Source organism: Eschrichtius robustus, chromosome 20 (genome assembly GCF_028021215.1).
Source record: "Eschrichtius robustus isolate mEscRob2 chromosome 20, mEscRob2.pri, whole genome shotgun sequence".
Taxonomy (NCBI): domain Eukaryota; kingdom Metazoa; phylum Chordata; class Mammalia; order Artiodactyla; family Eschrichtiidae; genus Eschrichtius; species Eschrichtius robustus.
In genome coordinates, this window is record NC_090843.1 from 56,094,046 (window position 1) to 56,114,996 (window position 20,951).

The following is a 20,951-nucleotide window of genomic DNA, read 5'->3' on the forward strand; positions in this document are numbered from 1 at the left end:
GGGATATCAAGGAAAGGGGTAGCTGTTGAGGCTGGTTCTCCGGCTGCAGCAGGCTGAGGGAGAGCCTGGAAGGAAACAACAGGGTGGGGTTACTGCAGGGGACTGTGTTTTGGTTCCTTAACTGGTACTCAGATTAACTTAGATGGGTTGGAACAGTGGGTTGAAGTTAAGGAAGAAAAGTAAAAGTTCAAGGGGTGAGAAGAAGAAATGTAAACTCCTACACTTGCATAATAAAACTCAACTGCCTACGTATATGAGGGAGAACAAGCTTGAAACATTTCACATGAAGAGGACTCAGGGTTTTGCTTGTTGGCATGATAAAGCTGTCGACACTTGAATGTCATGGAGAGGCAGGTTATCCAGATCAAGGGAGGCCGGGATCCTTGTCCTTTCTGGGCTTGAGCTGGTCTCACATGGAGTCATATATCCATTACTTGGGGCCACCATGTAAAGGCATATATTAGACATGGGGCACTAGAAAGATTACAGAGCAGGATGGCAAGGATGGAAAAAACCTGGAAATCATGTCTTGTGAGAGGTGGTTGAAAACAGTATTTCGTTTGGAAAGGAGAATAGTTGCCGGGGGGGTGGTGGTGGTGGGGAGGGTGCATAGCCATTGGCTTTACCTCCATCAGGGACCGCCATGAAGATGGTGTATTAGCTTCCTATTGCTGCTATAACAAATGACCCCAAACCTTATAAGCCCCGAAGGCTTATAACAACATCAGTTTTTCATTCAGTTCTAGAGGTCAGAAGCTTCACTGGGCTAAAATCAAGGGGTCAGTCGGCAGAGTGGTGCTGCTTTTGGAGGCTCTAGGGGAGAATCTGTTCCCGTCTTTTCCAGCTTCTAAGGGCTTTCATTGGCTTCTTCCCTATTCTGTCTGCAAAGCGACAATCTTTTTTTTTTTTTTTTTGAGGGGGAAGTAACATTTTATTTTTTTCATTTAATTTTTATTTTATATTGGAGTATAGTTGATTTACAATGTTGTGTTAGTTTCAGGTGTACAGCTAAGTGATTCAGTCATACATATACATATATCCATTCTTTTTCAGATTCTTTTATTTATTTATTTATTTAATTTCTTTTTGGCTGCGTTGGGTCTTCGTTGCAGTGCGCGGCCTTTTCATTGCGGTGGCTTCTCTTGTTGCAGAGCACGGGCTCTAGGCGCCCGGGCTTCAGTAGTTGTGGCTCGTGGGCTCTAGAGCGCAGGCTCAGTAGTTGAGGCACATGGGCCTAGTGGCTCCGTGGTATGTGGGATCTTCCCGGACCAGGGCTCGAACCCGTGTCCCCTGCATTGGCAGGTGGATTCTTAACCACTGCGCCTCCAGGGAAGTCCCAGATTCTTTTCTCATATAGGTTATTACAGAATATTGAGTAGAGTTCCCTGTGCTATACAGTAGGTCCTTGTTGATTATCTGTTTTATATACAGTGGTGTGTATATGCTAATCCCAAACTCCTAATTTATCCCTCCCCTCCCACGTTTCCCCTTTGTTAACCATAAGTTTGTTTTCGAAGTCTGTGAGTCTGTTTCTGTTTCATTTGTATCATTTTTAAAATTTAGATTCCACATATAAGTGATATAATATGTATTTGCCTTTGTCTGACTTATTTCACTCAGTATGATAATCTCTAGGTCTATCCATGTTGCTGCAAATGGCATTATTTCATTCTTTTTTATGGCTGAGTAATATTCCATTGTATATATTTACCATGCAAAGCAGCAATCTTAACCCTCTGACCTCTGCTTTCATCTTCACATCTTTTCTCACCCTCCTGCTTTCTTCTTTCCCTTATAAGCTTCCTCGTGATGACATTGGGCATTTCTGAATAACCCAGGGTCATTTCCCCATCTCAAGGTCCTTAATTTAATCACTCCTGCAAAGTTCCTTTTGCCATGTAAGGTAACGTTCACAGGTTCTGGGGATTAGGTTGTGGATATCTTTGGGGGGTTATTAATCTGCTTACCACAGATGGCCAAGTGTTTTGTTTGGTTTTATTTTCTTCTGTGTGGCTACAGAGGACAGAACCTGGGCTAATAGGTGTAAGTTACAAGGGGAGACACTTTGAACTAAGACGAAGTAACACTGTCTCATAGTCTGGACTTTCTACAGCAAGAGAGGTGGGCTTAGGAGGGAGTGGTCCTGCTCTCTTTGGATCAGTTGAGAGGAGGATGATTTTTGCTTGGAATGATGGTTCAGCAGGATTTCCTGTGTTGGGTGGGATGTCCGACCAAATGGCATACATGGTCCTTCCCAATTTTAAGACTATCACTTTTATTTCATAGACTGTTTAGGCATGACATTTTAGTTATTTGGTTTATGATTTAGGAGATTAGACAAGGCTTTTGCTATAGCAAGACACAAGCATGCCCAGTGTAGCAGATGCGTGTCCTGCACGTGCCCCCTCAGCCCTCACCATTTCTGCACAAGCCAGTGTGCCATTGCAGGCATCTGTGATGCTCTGCTCAGCCTAGGTGCAGACCAGACTGCATGCCCGAAGTTAATGCTATCAAGAGCAGCCCTTGGCCAATGACAAAAAGAAATGGGCAGACAAATAACCCACTTTCCTCACCCCTGGTGGTGATGGGAGGCTGCTGCAGACCAGCTGCCCAGAGTGCTGACCTGCTCATTAAAGCACCTCGTATTGAATTTTTTGCCTTCGCTTGCTCACTTCCCCACTCCCTACAGAGCTTCCTAATATCACTTCCCAAATAGACCACCTGCTCTCAAACCTTTATCTCAGAATCTGCTTCTGGAGGAACCCAGACTAAGATAACCACAGAAGGCTTACGGGGGAAATAAACCCCTCCATGACTGGGTATGAGAGGAGCTAAGATTTTTCCTACAAGTAGTACTGCCGCTTCCAAACAGAAATTCTTAGCATGATGGTCCCATGGGCATTCTGACAATTCTAAAATAGGCTGCTGGGACTTCCCTGGTGGCGCAGTGGTTAAGAATCCGCCTGCCAATGCAGGGGACACGGGTTTGAGCCCTGGTCCGGGAAGACCCCACATGCCGCGGAGCAACTAAGCCCATGAGCCACAGCTACTGAGTCTGTTCTCTAGAGCCTGCGAGCCACAACTGCCAAGCCCGCACGCCCAGAGCCTGTGCTCCACAACAAGAGAAGCCACCACAATGAGAAGCCCGTGCACTGCAATGAAGAGTAGCCCCCGCTCACCGCAACTAGAGAAAGCCCGCGCGCAGCAACAAAGACCCAACACAACCAAAAGTAAATAAATAATTTTAAAAAGAAATAGGCTGCTGCCTTTCCCAGCCATAGGGAAAGTGTTGCTCTCAATGCTCCATCGAGAAAAATCTATCACGAGGAGTCATGTAGTTATTTTTGGTATTTGTATATGTAAGGGGTATGGAATTTTAATGGTGACAGGATTGGTTGTGGGAAAAGTGTGATGTTACTGATTTCTAGAACTGGGTATATTTTCTGACTCCAAGCACCCAGCTGATAAAGTGCAGGTGACTTCATTTCTTCCAGTCCAAAGTTTCTTAGCCTATCCATTTATTTGGGGGTTGTATTTGGGATGGCTAGCTCAATTATACTTACTCCAGCCCTTCCTTCTCCTCCTCTGGCCCCAAGGAGAGATGAGACAAGGCCTGCTTAGGATGGCAGTATGGTGAAGGGTGTGGGGATGTGACTTCCTTGAGGTGCCTGCTTTGTGGCTGGCTGTCGCTGGGGGTACCAGGCCAGTCTTGGGCTCCTTGTTCAGTGCGCTTGGTATTGCCAGTGGCTCCTCTTTCCTCTGGTACTCTACATTTCTCCAGTGAGCCCTATTTCATCCTCTGGGTCCCCACTGTCAGCCACTCTCTGAGTCTCTGACTTGGGGACCCGGGGATGTTTGGTCCTGTCTCCTGCATCCCTGAGAACCTGGCTCCTTCTCAAGCCTCTCATCCATGCCTTCCCTGGCGGGCGGGTGCAGGAAGCATCTGTGGGTTTCCAACCCCAAAACTTTATCCAGCTAACAGTGCATAAGGCTCCTCTCTTCTCAAATGCTGCCCCCCCCCCATTTCAGCTGGAACCCTCCTGTATCTTTCCATTAGCTGGACTTAGCTGCCGTCTGTCAGATTCACTTCTTTTCCCTCCAACTCTTCTCCCTTCCATTAGCGTGGAGCCGTTTTACATAGCACAGGGGAAGAACAGGTGGCTGGTAAACCAGTTCTGCCTGAATCCATCAACTCTCAAGACTCACATCCCATTGTCTCTCTCTCTCTCAGAAGTCCAGAGAGAAATTGGTGACTTTGCTGGTCCCAGCCATTCACACTTCAAAGCAAACTGTGACTTCAGTTCTCATGTCTAAATGAGGGTGGTCTTGGTGTGCGTGTGGGGTTGAGGACAACAGGGCAGTTTGTCCTATTTGCTGTCCCAGGCTTTTACTCCACACACATCATCCTGCAGCCCTCGGTGGCTTGCAAGTAGCAGGTTTGAACAGATGGCAGTGGCTTCTCAGCATCCTGGGTCCCTGAGGCGAGTCCAGCCACAGGGAGAGCAGGGGCAGAGCGGCCACCAGATGATCCTGTCATGAAGGCTCTATCCTGCTGCCCAGAAGTGGCCTGGGGCCCTGACCAAGAGGTTTTCACCGGGAATGTGCTCCACCTGGAGCTGAGCGGCCTCGCCTCGGTCACTGAAAGCGTGTTCTAAACACGGCATTTTAATTACTCCTGCGCCGGAGCTGTTTGCTACGTGCTTGGTTTGGGGCCCACGGCAGACGGAGAGGTGGACTCCCCAGTGGGTCTGGAGCGTGGGCCTCGGAGAGTGTTAATGTTTCTCAGCTCTCCTCTGTGAAGCGCCAACCGTGGCAACACTGTAGCTCAGGCCAGGAAATGGGAACACACCGCCAGGTGGTGGGACAGGCTGCTGCTTAATTAAGGAGCCTCTGAAGCTTGCGGGTGACGGGAGTGGTTTGTAAATGGTTTAGGCACCTGCTGTGTCCATGTACTGTGGACTTCGTCCAAGGGGGTCCCAGCCTCCTTCGCCAGAATCATGGTGGAAATAATACGTCTTCATTGAACATTTAAAATCTGCCAGGCACCATGCACTCTCAGGCACTTTACCCTGCATTCCCATTCAATCTTCATAACAACCCTGTACGTAGATGCGGTTATTAAACCCATTTTACAGAGAGGAATGCTGAGGGCAGAGGTTAACTAAATAGCTTAGGCTCACATAGCTGGTGAGGGTGAGTCAGCATTCAAGACTTATAGCTAGCCAACCCTGAATTCTGACCCTCAGTTCATCATGGGTAGATTCGGGTAATTCTACATACCTCATAGGGTTATTGTGAAGATTAAATAAAACTATGTGAACAAAAATCTACCAGCTTAGAATTTGCCATTTAGTAATAATTCAGTACATGTTTGAATACCTATTGTGATGGTTAATTTTATGTGTCAACTTGGCTAGGCCATGGCACCCTGATATTTGGTCAAAATTGTTCTAGATGTTTCTGTGAAGGTATTTTTGAAGGTATTGACATTTAAGTCAATCAACTTTAAGTACAACAGATTGATTACCTTCCATGATGAGGGTGGGCCTTGTCCAATCAGTTGAAGGCCTTAACAGAAAAAGACCAACCTTCCCAGAAGAAGAAGCAATTCTGCTAGCAGACTGCTTTCAGATTCAAACTGAAACTTTTCCTGGGTCTCCTGCCTGCCGGCCTAACCTGCCAGACTTTGGACTCACCAGCCTCCACAATTGCACAAACCCATTCCTTACTATAAACTTCTCACTCTCTCTCTCTTTTTCTCTCTCTACACATCTTGTTGGCTGTTTCACTGAGGAACCCTGACTAAAACACCTACGCATAGGAGGCTGTTTTAGCAATATATGGTTCATCCATATGGGATAATGTACAATTCTTAAAAAGAACAATTCAGAACCGTGTATTTTGACCTAGAAAGATATTCATTAAAAAACAAATTTTACTAAGTACATGATTACATTTTCAGAGAAAAAGAAAATTGGAACACATATTTGTGTACATGTTTATGTGTGTCTCTGTGTTTACGAGCTTAGAGGAGGATGTGAAGGGATATACAGCAAGTTGTTGACGGTCATCCTGAGGGATGGCAGTGGTAGCTGTGGAGGTGGTACTGGGGTAGGGAGGGATATTCACTTTTTCTTTCTATACTTCTTTACTGTTTGATTTTAGTATGCATTATTTTTGTCACTGAAAATACAATAAAATAGATAAGGATAGTATGAAAAATGTGTTAATTTTGAATCTTTCTTCCTACCTGTATCTGCAGGCAGTGGGGCCAGCATAGCATAAGTCTGTCTATATTCACTTTATGCTGATCTGTACTGGTGGGCCATCCTGAATGGAGGGAACTGACTTGGGTGTCCTCAGTCTGCTCTGATTACTAGGGCCTTGCTTGCACTGTGCCCTGGTCTAAATGAATGTCCAAGGCCAAAGGTGGTTCTAAAGGAATCTCCTTCCACAATTCTTGGCCCTGGTTTCTGGGGCCTGGGAGAGTTTGGTGGCCTTCCGCGTGCAGCTCTGGAAGCCAAAGGTTGAGCTCCCCGTTGCTGGAGGGTGCTGAAGCTAAGTCCTCCACCCCACAGCTCCATAGGACAACCTGCCACAATGAGCGAGAGCAGCGCCTCGTGCCAGACGCTGTCCCGGGTGCTGGAAAGTCAACTGTGGCCAAGTTTCCTTTCACTATGAACTTCCGCTAAAGGTTTACCAGGGAGGAGCCATTCCAGAAGCCTAGAGGAGGGGGAATGGCTGGTCAGAGTGGCCTGGCGTTTGGAACGCGGCCAGTTCGACATTATCAGAGAAATGTTAAGGAGTTTGAACCTCTTGCCTTCAATCCTTTTGCAGGGTCGGCTGCTCATGATTGGAATTGGCTCTTGGTTTGAGTGACGTAGTTGAATCGACGCGTGGTGTTTTCCTTCTGCCCAAACCAATCAATCACCCACCTCCACATCCAATGCATACCAGGGCCTTCTCACCCCAGACTCTGGAGCTTGCCAAAAGGAAGCAGGAGCCTGCACACCCTTCCCACGCTAGCCACCTTGAAGCAATTCAATCCGACAAAGGTGCACCTGAGTATAATTCACTGTTGTCCATTACAGGCAAGGCCCTGCTCCAGAATCATAGTTTGAGGAAAGTCAGGTAGTTCAGGCAAATGGAGAATCCCAGCATCCACATAATGAACACATAGGCATGAAATGCACATCAGAACCACTTGAGGAGGTTTAAGAAATGCTGGTGCCTGAGCCCAGACACTTGTATTTTTTTTTTTAATTCCAGTTGAGAAGCACTGTGCTAGTACCATGGGATAGGTGTTTGTTCTATTAGTTATGCCCTATGTCTGAAATGCTGGGTGCAAAGCAAGGAGGGGTGAGGGCCGATGCTGGTGACACTGGCCAAGTCACGGTGGGGCTGGCACTCTGCAGACCCAGCTGCAGTGGTTCCCAAGAGGGGTCTCCTCTCGTAGCCCACATCTTCTCTGTATCTTGGGGAAGAACTGATGACAGAGTGACAGTAACCAGATCACTGTGATTATTATTCCTATCCTGGAGAAGACAGGGTGTGTCTGGATAGTAGCAGGAGTTGAGGTGGTAGCTGGAAAGCACAGGTGGCTGAGATGTAGGTCAAGTTCTGAACCAGAGCTGACCCTCAGGATGGTGCATGCTGGGTTTAGTCCTTCCCCATTTCCTAAGTGTGCAGAGGGGGCGGTGGGTGAGAGAGCCAGAGCTGGGGCCTGCAGTTCTTGTAGGGAAACAACAGTGTCTGGGTATCAGGAGACCGGGGCAATCTGCCCCAGAGCTAAAGTAACTTGCTTTGAAACTGGTCAAAACTGCTTTCCTCCCCGCCCTCCCATCCCTGGGCTTTTCTTGAATTGTGAGGAAATGAGGCCAGATGAGCTTTTACGTTCCCTCCCTGATTTCACTAGTCTGTGATTCTTTAAATATCAAGATACAGTAAAACAAAAACAACCCAAATCATCATATCCAGAGAACATCTAGGCTTTTCATAATTTTTTAAATTACAAAAGTAATACATGCTTATTATAAGTATCAGTGGACACAGAAGTATGCAGAACACAAAGCCCCTTTTCTTCTGATTCTGTATCCCAGGGGCAACAACTGCAAACACTTTGGGGATGTCCCCTCCATAGCTTTTATTATAATAACTCTATTTTAAAAATTGTGAACTTTACCAGTGAACTCCAGAATTTAAACACTAGAAGACTAGGTTGACTCCGAATTCAGACTTCAAAGCCACTGACTGGTCTGTACAGTTCTATGCAGATGTGAGTCAGCCGCGCAGAGCCTGGAGCCTCCGGGCTGTGTTAGGGGCACGAGTGACAAAGGCTGTGGGCTGGGTGGGGGGACCGGGAAGTGCCTGACACATTCCCTTTCACAAAGACACTGATTGTGAGTTACAAGCCATTAGGCTGGAAATTGTATTTGCACGTTAATTAAGCTTCAGATCTTTTCATCCTGGCCTCAGGCTCTTGCACAGTTTGCTAAAAAAATTCTGTCTATTCACCTCATTTTATCTGCTTATGACCTGTGACTGGTTGACTTAGGTTTTTGGTGTGCGTGTGTGCGTGTGTGCATGTGTGCGTGTGTGTGTGCGCATCGACTGAGGTAGAATTTTGGGAAAGAACTTCTCTTGGACTGCATCTGGCTTTCATCCAAGATGTGCCGAAGGGCCATGTCCACAGAGTCTGGAATGAACTTTGTGGTGACTAAACCCCTCAGCCTAAAGAATAAGAACAGCTTGTCCTGCGGGGAGACCTCCATGCCTTTTGGGGGGGCTCTTGTGAGGAGGTGAGCTTTAATCTCAACCAACATGAGATTTAATCTCAGCTTTAATCTCCTTGATTGGAGGCTGAGACGGGTGAGCTCTGCCCACGGGTAGCGGTTAGCAGCCGGTGGGCTTGGTGTGACAAGTCATCAGCCATGTACCCCAAAGCCAACTGTGGTGCTGAGGTCCCAGCCTTACCCTTGCCTCCAAATGTGGCAGACTTATGTGGCTCCATTTATAATTGCTTTTAAAAAATAGGACAGAAACATGCTATATACATTATTCTCCATATTATTTTTCCCTATTCAGTATTTTGTACATCTCTTTGCAAGTCCATACATGTAGATCAGCTTCATTCTTTGTAATAGCTGTGTAGTATTCCACAGAATATGAAGTTTCCAGTTTCCTTTTTCTATGATGAACAATTCTACAATAAACATTCTTGCTTACACAGCTTTTGGACGGGTGCTTTTCTTTCCGTTGGAGAGATTCCCAGAAGCAGCATTGCTCTTGGGTCAGAGGGAGTCCATATCTTTAACTTTAATAAATCCTGCTAGATTAATTTCTAAAACGGTTGAAATAATTTACAGTTCCAGCAGGGTTTGTGAGCGCCCTTTTCCTCACACCCTTGCCAGCATTAGATGTTATCAATCTTTGTTAATTTGGAGGCTGAGAAGTAGGATCACATTTTTGTTTTCATTTGCATTTCCCTGAAAATTAATGAGCTTTTGCTTTAGTCCTAAATTGTGCTCTGTTATCTTTGCATTGATGCATTGTTTTTGCAGATGGCTTGAGTTGGGGTTGCATGTGAAGACAGGAGGTGAAGACCTTCCAGAAGGTCAAAGAGCTTGTGGAAGATTGGGCATGTCTTCTAGATCATTCTCCAGGCCACATGAGGGCTCCTGGTAGTAGCTGGTGCTACTTCAGACATACAGATGAAAAGATAGGACTATGGCCAGACTAGGGCAGCTTAGAAAAATGGAATTGGGGAGACTTTCTCCATAGTCAGAGCTGAGCACAGATGGATGGGCTTTTTCATGAGGTAGTGAGTTCTTCATTCCCAGAAGGATTTAAGCAAATATCAGAAGACCATCTTCTATTTATTCACTCAGGATAGAGTGGTGAATAAGACAGGTATGGTCTCTACCTTCGTCGGTCTCAAGAGTCTAGTGAGGAAGTCATATGCTTAAACACATGATTATACATACGTGTGTTTAATTACAAACAGGACATGCACTAAAAAGCACAGGGGAAAAATGTTTATTTAGGCCTTCTGCCCATTTTTTGATTGGGTTTTTTGGTTGGGTTTTGTTATTGAATTGTATGAGCTGTTTGTATATTTTGGAAATTAAGCGCTTGTTGGTCACATCGTTTGCAAATATTTTCTCCCATTCCATAGGTTGTCTTTTTGTTTTGTTTATGGTTTCCTTTGCTGTGCAAAAGCTTTTAAGTTTGATCAGGTCCCAATTGGTTATTTTTGCTTTTATTTCTATTGCCTTGGAAGAGTGACATAAGAAGACATTGGTATGATTTATGTCAGAGAATGTTTGCCTATGTTCTCTTCTAGGAATTTTATGGTGTCACGTCTTATATTTAAGTCTTGAAGCCATTTTGAGCTTATTTTTGTGTATGGTGTGAGGGAATGTTCTAACTTCATTGATTTACATGTGGCTGTCCAGCTTTCCCAACACCACTTGCTGAAGAGACTATCTTTTCTCCATTGTATATTCTTGCTTCCTTTGTCAAAGATTAATTGACAGTAGGTGTGTGGGTTTATTTTTGGGCTATTCTGTTCCATTGATCCATATGTCAGTTTTTGTGCCAATACCATGTTGTTTTGATTACTGTAGCTTTGTAGTATTTTCTGAAGTCTGGGAGAGTTATGCCTCCAGTTTTGTTCTTTTTCCTCAGGATTGCTTTAGCAATTCTGGGTCTTTTTATGTCAATAGTTCCATATAAATTTTAGGATTATTTGTTCTAGTTCTGTGAAAAATGTCATGGGTAATTTGATAGAGATTGCATTAAATTTGTAGATTGCTTCGGGTTGTATGGCCATTTTAACAATATTAATTCTTCCAATCCAAGAGCATGGGATATCTTCCATTTCTTTGAATCATCTTCAGTTTCCTTTACCAATGTTTTATAGTCCTCAGCATGTAAGTCTTTCACCTCCTTGGTCAGGTTTATTCCTAAGTATTTTGTTTTTTTGACGTGATTTTAAAAGGGATTTTTAAAAATTTCCCTTTCTGATATTTCATTGTTAGTGTAAAGAAATGCAACAGATTTCTGTATGTTAATCTTGTATCCTGCTACCTTGCCTGTGCAGTGACCTCCATGGGCCACTAACCTTTAACAGATCTCAAAACAGCCCAGACCACGGTCCTCCCTACAGAGAGGTTGCCTGCATGACTTCTCCCTTTCAGTCCTCTAGGATCTGCTAAGAGAACCTGCAGTAGGTCGAATGGTTGCCCCCCAAAAGATATGCCGTGTCCTAATGCCAAGAATCTGTGAATATTACCTGATAAGGCAAAGTTAAGGGTCTTGAAAGGAGGAGTCTGTCTTGGATTATCTGGGGGACCCTAAATGCCATCACACGGATGCATATAAAAGAGATGCAGAGAGAGATTTTATACAGACGCACAGAGAAGGTGCTGTGAAGATGGAGGTGGAGATTGGAGTGATGTAGTCGCAGGTCCAGGAACTCCGGGGAAGCCACCAGAAGTTGGAAGAGGCAAGGAACAGGTCAGCTTCTAGAGCCCTCAGAGGGAGTGTGGCCCTGCTGATGCCTTGATTTTAGACTCCAGAGTTGTAAGAGAGTACATTTCTTGTTTTAAGCCACCAAGTTTGTGGTCGCTTGTTACAGGAAATTAATTGCAGCATGTAAGAACTGAGCTTTCCAGCCACCAGGTAAGAACCCAAGTCTGGGCCACACTGTCTCCGTTGGACAGGCTGTTAACAGGAGTCTGTCGGGAATGATGGGGAGCTGGCTTGGGGGTCGCTGTGGGCAGGGAGAGGGAGGGGGCAGGTCTCTGCTGAGAGCCAGCTGAGCTCCAGCATTAAGTCACAGGCTACTCAGGACCAAATTTCTGCAGCATTTGAGAATCCTGGCCACTTCCCCTGCAGTCAGGAATAGGGCTTTGCCAGGCAGCTGGTGTTTTGGGGGGAAAATAGGCATGCAGGGCTTCTGGCAACATGATGGGGAAAGAAATTGGAGGCAGAGGAGGGAACGCAGGACCGGCTTGGCGGCGGAGCTGGTGTTAATTCATTCTAACAGCCTTTCCCGTTGGCTCAGCCTTTTCCAGCCTGCAAGGTGTTCTGTTGCCTCCTCTGCAGATCCTGGCGAGAGCCCTGGGAGATGCGCAGGGAGGGTGCCGCCAGATAGGAAAGGCAAGGTGGGTGTTGACTGGCCTGGGCCTCACAGCTGGTGAGAGGGGGAGGTGGGACCAGCTGCCTCAAACCCATCGCTCATTTCTCAGCTTCAGGGGGCTAAGAGTTGAGCTCAGGCAGGTGCCACCAGGCAGACGGGACATCTGTTTCCTTCGGGGGACAGCTCCGGCAATACACGGTGCTTCTGGGAGGGGCTGTAGCAGGCTGAGTTCCCCAGGAAGGGGGCCCTGAGCATGCACACTGTTAATTAGGAGGGGTTTTAGGGAATCTCCGTCTAGGGAAGGGAGGAGAAGGAGGTGGGATGGGGCAGAGGGACAGCCGCAGTGCTGTCTTCCTCTGCCAACCCCACAGAGAGCTCTGGAGGCCCCCTTCTCAGAGCAGGGGCACATCAGAACCCCAGAAGCCCAGAAAGGCAGAAGGAGCCTCCCACATGGCCTATTCCTATCTTCTCGTTGTAGAATATGGAGCCTGGAGCTCAGCGCTTTACACACGTTACTTTGTAAAATCCTCCCAACAGCCCAAGGGGGTAGGTATCGTTTCTGTCATCTCCATTTTACAGATGAGGAAACTGAGGCAAAGAGAAGTTAAGTAACTTGCCTCAGGCCCCTCCACTGGTAAACAGCAGAGCCAGGCTTTTGACCCAGGCAGTCTCCATTCCAAGCCAACCCTGGGCCACTGCGGTAGGCTGCTTCTGGCATGAATGAAGCCCTCTTTGAAAAAAGACCCACTAATAAAAAGCTGATGGTGCCCTGATGCTGTCTTACCTGTGAAGTGGGCTTCATGGTTTCCAAGGGGCTTTCATCCAACCTTGTCATAGAACCACTCTGTGAGTGCGTGAGGCTGGTGTCTGAATTCCCATTCTAGAGACAAGAAAACTGAGGCTTAGTTGGGTTAAAGACTTGCCCTATGCAAGTGGCTAAAGGGACCTCAGACCCAAGGCCTGGCTCCTTGACCCCCCCCAAGCGTCCTCTCGACCTTGTGGTCCCCTTGAATTGTCATCCTTACACACTTTAGGTTGACCTTTCCCACCATTGTCTCCTTCCTTACTTTGCCTTGAAATGTCAAGGAGGAAAGCATGGCGTTTTCTCGACTTCACCTTGTCCTGTGACCTTTCATAGAAACACCTCCCTGAGCTACACAGTTCACTGCAAATCCTTCAGTTGTGTCCTGGCGGAGCCTATTGATTAGAGCACAAAACAGGCCTCTTGTTGGCCCCCAAAGGTGTCTTTCCTTCCAGGAGGCCCAGTAGAGTAGTACTTGTGGATATTTTTATGGGTCATGTTTTAAATATTACATCCAAATTAAATTTGTGCTGATTTAATCAGAATATGGAAGCTGAGGGATTTCTTGATCGTTCCTGCTCCTGGGTCCTGGGCACATGACTTGTCTCTGGAAACTGTGTGCTGTTCTCACCACTAACAGGTGAGGGGCAGGTTGGACCTTCCTTTGTCTGCCTGTTAGTTAAATGATCTTAGGAAGTAGGAGGTCTGAACTGGATGTGTCTCTGAGACCATCAAAGTTCATGTCCCTCCTGGAACAAAAGGGAGATTGAGGGCCAGAGGAGGGCAGTGAACTGCTCAGGGTTACATAGATGGAGCTGACAACTCTGATGATTGTGGCATCTCCTAGGGGCCTGTCCTGACAAGTGTGAGGTCCAGTGACTAAGAACCTCTGCTTGGACTCTGTAAGGGACAAAGGGCTGGACATCAAGGCCTGGGGACAGCCCTTGTCTTGAGAGACTTCAATAGCAAACCCCCAACCCCGCCACACACACACTGAGGTGCTGGATTGGGGCACATGATAGGCAGAATCATGGCCCTCCCAGAGTTGTCTACATCCTAATGCCCCAAAATCTGGGAATAGGTTACCGCATATGGCAAAAGAGACTTTGCAGATATGATTAAGTTAAAGATCTTAATAAAGGGGGATTTTCTTGAATTATGCAGATGGGCCCCAGGTTATCACAAGGGTCCTTATAAGAGGGAAGAAGGCAGGGGGTCCGAGTCAGAGAAGGAAATATGACAAAGGAAGCAGAGGGGTGCATGTGTGTGTGAGAGAGAGAGAGAGACAGAGAGAGGGAGAGAGAGGGAGAGATTTGGATATATTGCGCTGCTGGCTTTGAAGATGGAGAAAGGGGGCCGTGAGCCAAGGAATGCAGGTGGCCTTCAGACAGAAAAGGCAAGGAAACGGATTTTCCCCTAGAGCCTCCAGAAGGAATACAGCCCTGCTGACACCTTGATTTTAGGGCTTCTGGCTCCCAGAGCTGTGAGAGAATAAGTTTGTGTCATTTTAAGCCACTGAGAGTGGTAATTTGTTACAACAGCAATAGGAAACAATGTAGGGCACGAAACCAGAACTTTAGGATTGAGAGGGAGAGGGCATCAGCAGGACTTCTTCTGTTGTGTGTGACCAAAAAGCTAACCCAAATTGTTCCAAACCAAAGAAAAGGGACAGGGGAGGGGATTCACTGGCTCGTGTAACTGCACAACCCAGGGTGGATATGGCTTCAGGCATGGCTGCATTCAGGGCTTGGTTCCTTCCCAGCGCTCAGCTCTGCCTTCTCCTGGGCTGTTTTTAGCCATAGGCTTCAGTGGCAGCAAGACCAGGACAGCAGCTCCAGACTTTATTTCCTCCCATCTTGAAATTTTGGGACAAAAGGACATTTTTTTTTCCTCCCAGAAGCCTCAGCTATAATCTCATGGGATTTGAGCTCCAATTAGTCATGACCATGTCACACATCACTGCTGGAGCTAGAGCCACCGCAGGAACTGAGAGGGAGGGAATGGTGGGTCCCAGATGAAAATTCAAGGCTGTGATCAGAAGTTGGGAGGTGGGGTGAGGAGGAAGGATAGCCCACCCCAAATAAGAATGGCCCCTGTAAAGCAAACCAGCATTGTCCTCAATACACGTCATATGGAGAAGCAGTGGTTCAAATCCCAAGTGTTACCACTTACAAGCTCTGTGACCCTGGGCAAGTCATTGAATAGCACAAGTCCCATGTGCTCACCTGTAAAATGGAGAAGCCAGTACTTAGACTGTAGGGCTGTTGCAGGAATTAGAGGTTACCTATCACAATGCCTGGCTTGGAGAAGTTCTTGGTAAGTGGTGGATCTTGATGGTGGTGATGACCTCAAGGATGATGATGATAGTGATGATGACCTCAAGGATGATGGTGATGATAGTGATGATGACCTCAAGGATGATGATGATAGTGGTGATGACCTCAAGGATGATGATGATAGTGATGATGACCTCAAGGATGATGATGATAGTGATGATGACCTCAAGGATGATGATGATAGTGATGATGACCTCAGGGATGATGATGATAGTGATGATGACCTCAAGGATGATGGTGATGATGGTGGTGATGACAATGAGATAATGACCTGGGGATGTGTCTCCAAGTGCACACAGTGGTCTTCTTGGTGCCCAAAGGACTGGCTCACATACGTTTCGGGTATCCAAATCAATCAGCAGTTAAAGAATAAAAGTAGCTAAAGAAAAAAAAAAAACAAACTCAAGTGTCTCTTTTGGCACAAAATGGAATTGGTAAAGTCTCCAAGGGAAAGTTTTCATTCAAATGCCACTGTTCGATCTGAATATTTAAAAATATCTTCCTATTGTGCGTATCCAGTTTCAGTTTCTTGGAATGAAAAGTAGATAACAAAATTAAACAAACAGCTGCTTTCCCTGGCATTTAACAACTCCCACCGGCTACGTGGCGCAGGCAAATCTGCTGTGGTTCTTTCCCTCTCTGATAGAAGAAGTCCTGTGCTCATTGGAGGAAATGTTCTTGGGTCACGGGTAATATCACTGATGTTCTCGGGACTTCAGTTCTCTGATGCATAAATGTAGTTGAGGTGGCATCTCCATAGTAACACAGAAAGTGATGTTGTGTTTAAGGCTGAGCTGGGAAGAAAGGATTGGAGCACCTGTTGCTAAAACTACTGAGTGGGCCTGATTCAGGGATCAAGCATATATGCACCATTCTGCAGTCTTAGCATTCATTATTGGGTATCTACCATGTGCCGGGTATGGCACTTGACATAGTCATTGCCTTCAAGGACATTGCTGTTTAATAAAAGAGGCTGACCCATAAGCAACTCAGGCCACGAAAATAGGCTCAAACAAGTCTATAGGAGCGGAGGAGGGAAAAGTTGTTTCTGACATAAGGATTTTCAGGGAAGAGCTGAGCTTTCCCACTGGGTAGAGATGACCAGGGCAGGGAACTGGACACTGTGCGTCATACACACAGCTTGTTATTCTCCATTGCAACAGGCTGGCCCATGCCTCTCTTAGTTTCACCTTTGACCCTTCCTCACTGCCTAGACTGAGTTCCCTGGGGATAAGAACGCTGTCTTCTGCTCCGTCTCTTTGCTCTTCTACCCAAGGACAGCTCTTGTAGGCTAATAGTACTTTAAGATCATGACCTTGGTCTTCGTCTCTGTTCTTAATTCCCCAAGGCTGGGCCTGGAGTTTTTCCCTGGTTTTCCTCTGACAGCTGGCCCTGATGTAGGGCACACTGTACTGCATCTTCAAGGATGTGGGGTTTTGGATGACAGACAGAGAGGGTGATCTTGGTCAAGCCCGGGCAGCCCTCACTCACTGAAGTCAAGGGAAGGATATTCCCTTTATCTGGAGCTGACATTTCCTGCTGGTAACTAGCTCTAGGAGGGGGTCCTGGGTCCTGGGGACATGAGCAAGTTGGTTGGGGTAGATGCCTGGGGCAGCCCTTCATTCCTTCTCTTTATCTTCCTCTCTGCCTGAGGCCAGCGTCAAAAGCTGGGGCCAGGGGCTTCCCTGGTGGCGCAGTGGTTGAGAATCTGCCTGCCAATGCAGGGGACACGGGTTCGAGCCCTGGTCTGGGAGGATCCCACATGCCGCGGAGCAACTGGGCCCGTGAGCCACAACTATTGAGCCTGCGCGCCTGGAGCCTGTGCTCCGCAACAAGAGAGGCCGCGATAGTGAGAGGCCCGCGCACCGCGATGAGGAGTGGCCCCTGCTTGCCGCAACTAGAGAAAGCCCTCGTACAGCAACGAAGACCCAACGCAGCCAAAAATAAATAAAAAAAAAAAAAAAAAAAAAAAAGCTGGGGCCAGGATTGGGTGTCCCCACCACACAGACAAGACATCTTTCAGGTCATTTGAATTGGAAGGACTTCAGTTTTAGTTGCAGGAATTGATAACCTCTTAGAGATGATATTCTCTAGCCAATTAGGTTATCTTTTCTCTCATTTCTATCCTATCTTCTCCAAATCTAATGGGGGTGTATTCAACATCCTAAGCATGTTCCTATGATCCGGGAAGTGTACATGGCCCTTGTCACTCCATCTGTGCTTTGATGAAATACTGGATTATGGTTGCAGAAAGATTAATCATGTCACAGCTAAGGGAACACTTCTGAGAAAAATCACTGTCAAAAGGATAATTGTACAAGGTCACCAGCCTTCTCAGACCTTTCTGTTTTTCCTCCTTTCCTTTTTGTGACAGGAGGAGCTCAGAGAGACCACGAGGAGTTGATTGCTGGGGCAACGGGTCAGATGCTGAGAAGGTGGCATCTTTATAAATTACAGAGCCTTCCTTGCCCCTGGGCTTTGCCCATTTTGCATGCAGATGCTAGGTTAAATTCCAAATCACTTACCCTGGCATTGAAGACTCCTTTCATCGGGTTCCAGCCTCTTGTCTATGTTTATCTCTAACCATTTCTGCCTTTCCCTGCATTCCAGGAAGTTGCACAAAATATTGGTTATGCCTTCAAAATGCCGTGCACTTTAAAATGGCTGAACTTTTGCACTGCTTGGAATAGCCTTCAGCCTTTAATTTGTATGGAAAACCCCTAATTATTCTTCAATACCTGACACAAATGTTCCCTCTCAGTCGAAGCCATCCCGTACTCCTCCAGGCAGAATCAATCTATCTCATCTCTGTGTTTTCATAACACTTTGCTCAAACTGAATTATAACACTTTTCACCTTGTATTTCAGTAGTTTGCCCTTCATTCTGTCTCTCTCAGTGGTCTGCTAGCTCCTTGAGGAGTGGGGACATATTACATCTTACTCTGGAATTCTCAGTCCTGGGTGTAACACTGTTGCTGGCACAGAGGTGCTCATCCCATATTCATGGGATGAATGACTAAACTTGTTGGTACCTGTTGGGGCTTTGGAGAGGAATCTGGTGAATAGTACCTCTCTCCCTCTGCTGAGTTCAGAACTAAAAGAGAATGGACAGAGTTGGAACAAGGAGCATCAAAATATCACCCAAAGTGGCCAAGTTAGAGGATCATAATCTAGTAAAGTCAAGAGGGCTTGTTAATCCCTACCTCCAGTTTAGAACTTGGGACCACCCAACTGAGAGCAAAAATCAAATCTGCAGACCAGGTCGCCATCTCCTGCTAGTGTGGGTTGAGGAGCAAAGATAAAAGGGAGTTAATTCCTCCTCCAAGGTATTTGATTTATTTAACTGAGAAACAGTGGAACATGAAAGCTGCCACCAAACTGGTGGTTCACTGTACCTTCATGGGGGTGGAGTTAAGACTTTTCAAGAGGCCAAGTGCATTTAGAGAAAGTCCCTCTACCTGGGAAGCAGGAGACAGGAAAAGTCTTTCCCCTGTAACTGTAAATACCTTGGATTTTTTCTCTCTAAGCGTCTTTTATTTTCTACCTTATCTGAGAACCCACTCGCCATTTCCAAGTCAGGCTTTCAGTAAAAATTTTTTTCATTTATCCTCCCTTCTCTCACATATATCATCGTTTTTATTGTTTCTTCCCTCCATTTTACCCTTCTTGAAAATAATGTGTAACCTTGGTAGAAATATACCCAGAGGCCTCAGTTTCTGTAATTCTAGGGGGAGATGCAGAGTTATACCACACTTTTCTCAAGCAGTAAGTTCTTGATATGTGGCAGACACTGCATTTGTATGGAAGCTATATCAACAGGATCCATGACTTCAAGAAAATCAGAGTCTAGTGGAGAAAGCAATGTGGAAAAGAAAATCATAATTGAGAGTGGTACACAATGTAATGGAGGGAAGCACAAGACACTGTGGGGATGTAGAGTTGAGGATGATTAATTTCATTTGAAGTAGTAGAGGTAAGAATTTTCCAGGTAAAGGAAACTCAACTCATGTGTAATCAGGGAAGGCTTCCTAAAGGTGACACTTAGGCTGAGTCTTGAAGAATCAGTAGTCCGTAGGAGTTACGCAAAGTGAAGGGATGGTGTGTGTGTGTGTGTACTATTTAAATAAATAGCATACGTGGGGCAGCTTGATGTGTGAGAGAAACTACAAGTTGTGCAGTGTGGCTGGAACATGCGATTCTTGATGGAGAGTGGCTAGAAAGGGGGTTGGAGAGTGAGAAGAGGACTGGGTAAGTCAGGAGTCCAAGGGAATATCCTGGGAAACATCTGCTTTCAGGGAATAAGTCACCTTGTGCAACCTAGTGTAATTCTGTGAAGGAGACAATATTCAGAAATGAGAAAAGCAGACAAGCAGCTGGGGAGAACAGGTCTTCTTTCAGCACCACAGCCAGCAGCTAACCCACTTCTGCTGCTGATTTTGAGCTGCCGTAAGATCCCAAGGCACTAAGGGATAGAAAGTGGGAAGTGGCTGGAGAGCTGACCTTCAGAACCTGGTTATAATGAAGAGTGTTTGTGTGTTCAATTATTCATGGATTAGTGCATGAGGGTGCTGTTAAGAAGTTGACTCTGGGATTCAGAGTTGGGTAGAATTAGCAGGCATTTTTTTCCTGAACATAAAGACATCGTTGTTTCTGAAGCACAGAAGAGCCAAACCTTGGGCCCCAATTGTATCATATGATGAAAATGTTCTCTTCCATGATGTGCCTTAATTATCATTTTGGGTATATGCACCAGCTCAGAGACTAGAGCCCTTGGGCTCAGCTTGGAGCTGGGGCCTCACAAAAGGAAGCTGCTCATTACAGTCTAAAAGTCAGAAAGTACAGTTGAAAATTCTCAACTCACTGAGATTATAACTCATTTGAACATTAATTTTTTTTACATGAAGTAGAAATAATAGCTATTTCCAACAGCCTTTGCTTTACAACCCTTCTTTCTCTGGCAAATCTAAAGAGGCATTCTTTCCCTTTGGGCTGCCTGAGTTAGCATTTGTCCTTTTCCTTTTCACTTGTGAGCATCCATAGGGCTGGATGTGAAACGAAACTGTTATTCAGCAAACTCTAAAATTCTTAAGTAATCAATTCTATGGCTTCTGGGAAACTCAGACTGTTTCAAAGAGGCTAGGGTTTTGCCTGGATTGAACAGAACTGTGGAGAGAAGTGGTTTCTGACCTGAGATTCACAAGGGGCTTCAGTGGCTCCTCAATGCCCAGAGATTATTTGCAAAATGGTGTGTGTGTGTGTGTGTGTGTGTGTGTGTAAGGGTGAATGTGCATGTTCATGTTTCAGGAGGGCAAGCACATAACTTCGTTCAGATGCTTTGACAGTCCTGTGACTCTTTCAAATGAGTTAAGAGCTACAGGATAGAGAGAGGAGAACAGATTTAGAGAATTCAGCCATCCCTGGCCAAAGTTGCTACCCATATTCCCACCCTGCTTCCCCCCTTAAAAGCCAAAGAGGTGGGCTCCACTGTGAGCCATATGAGGGAAAAGACTGTTTACGTTATCTACTGTTATATGCCTAGAACCTAGAATTGCGCCCGGCTTGTAGCGTATCTTTGCACAAAAGAATGGGTTTGATTGGTAGGGTGTGGGTGAGTAACTGGTGCTCAGGGATTCCCATGCAGGAAAAGAGGAGGAAAACCAAGATTTCCAAG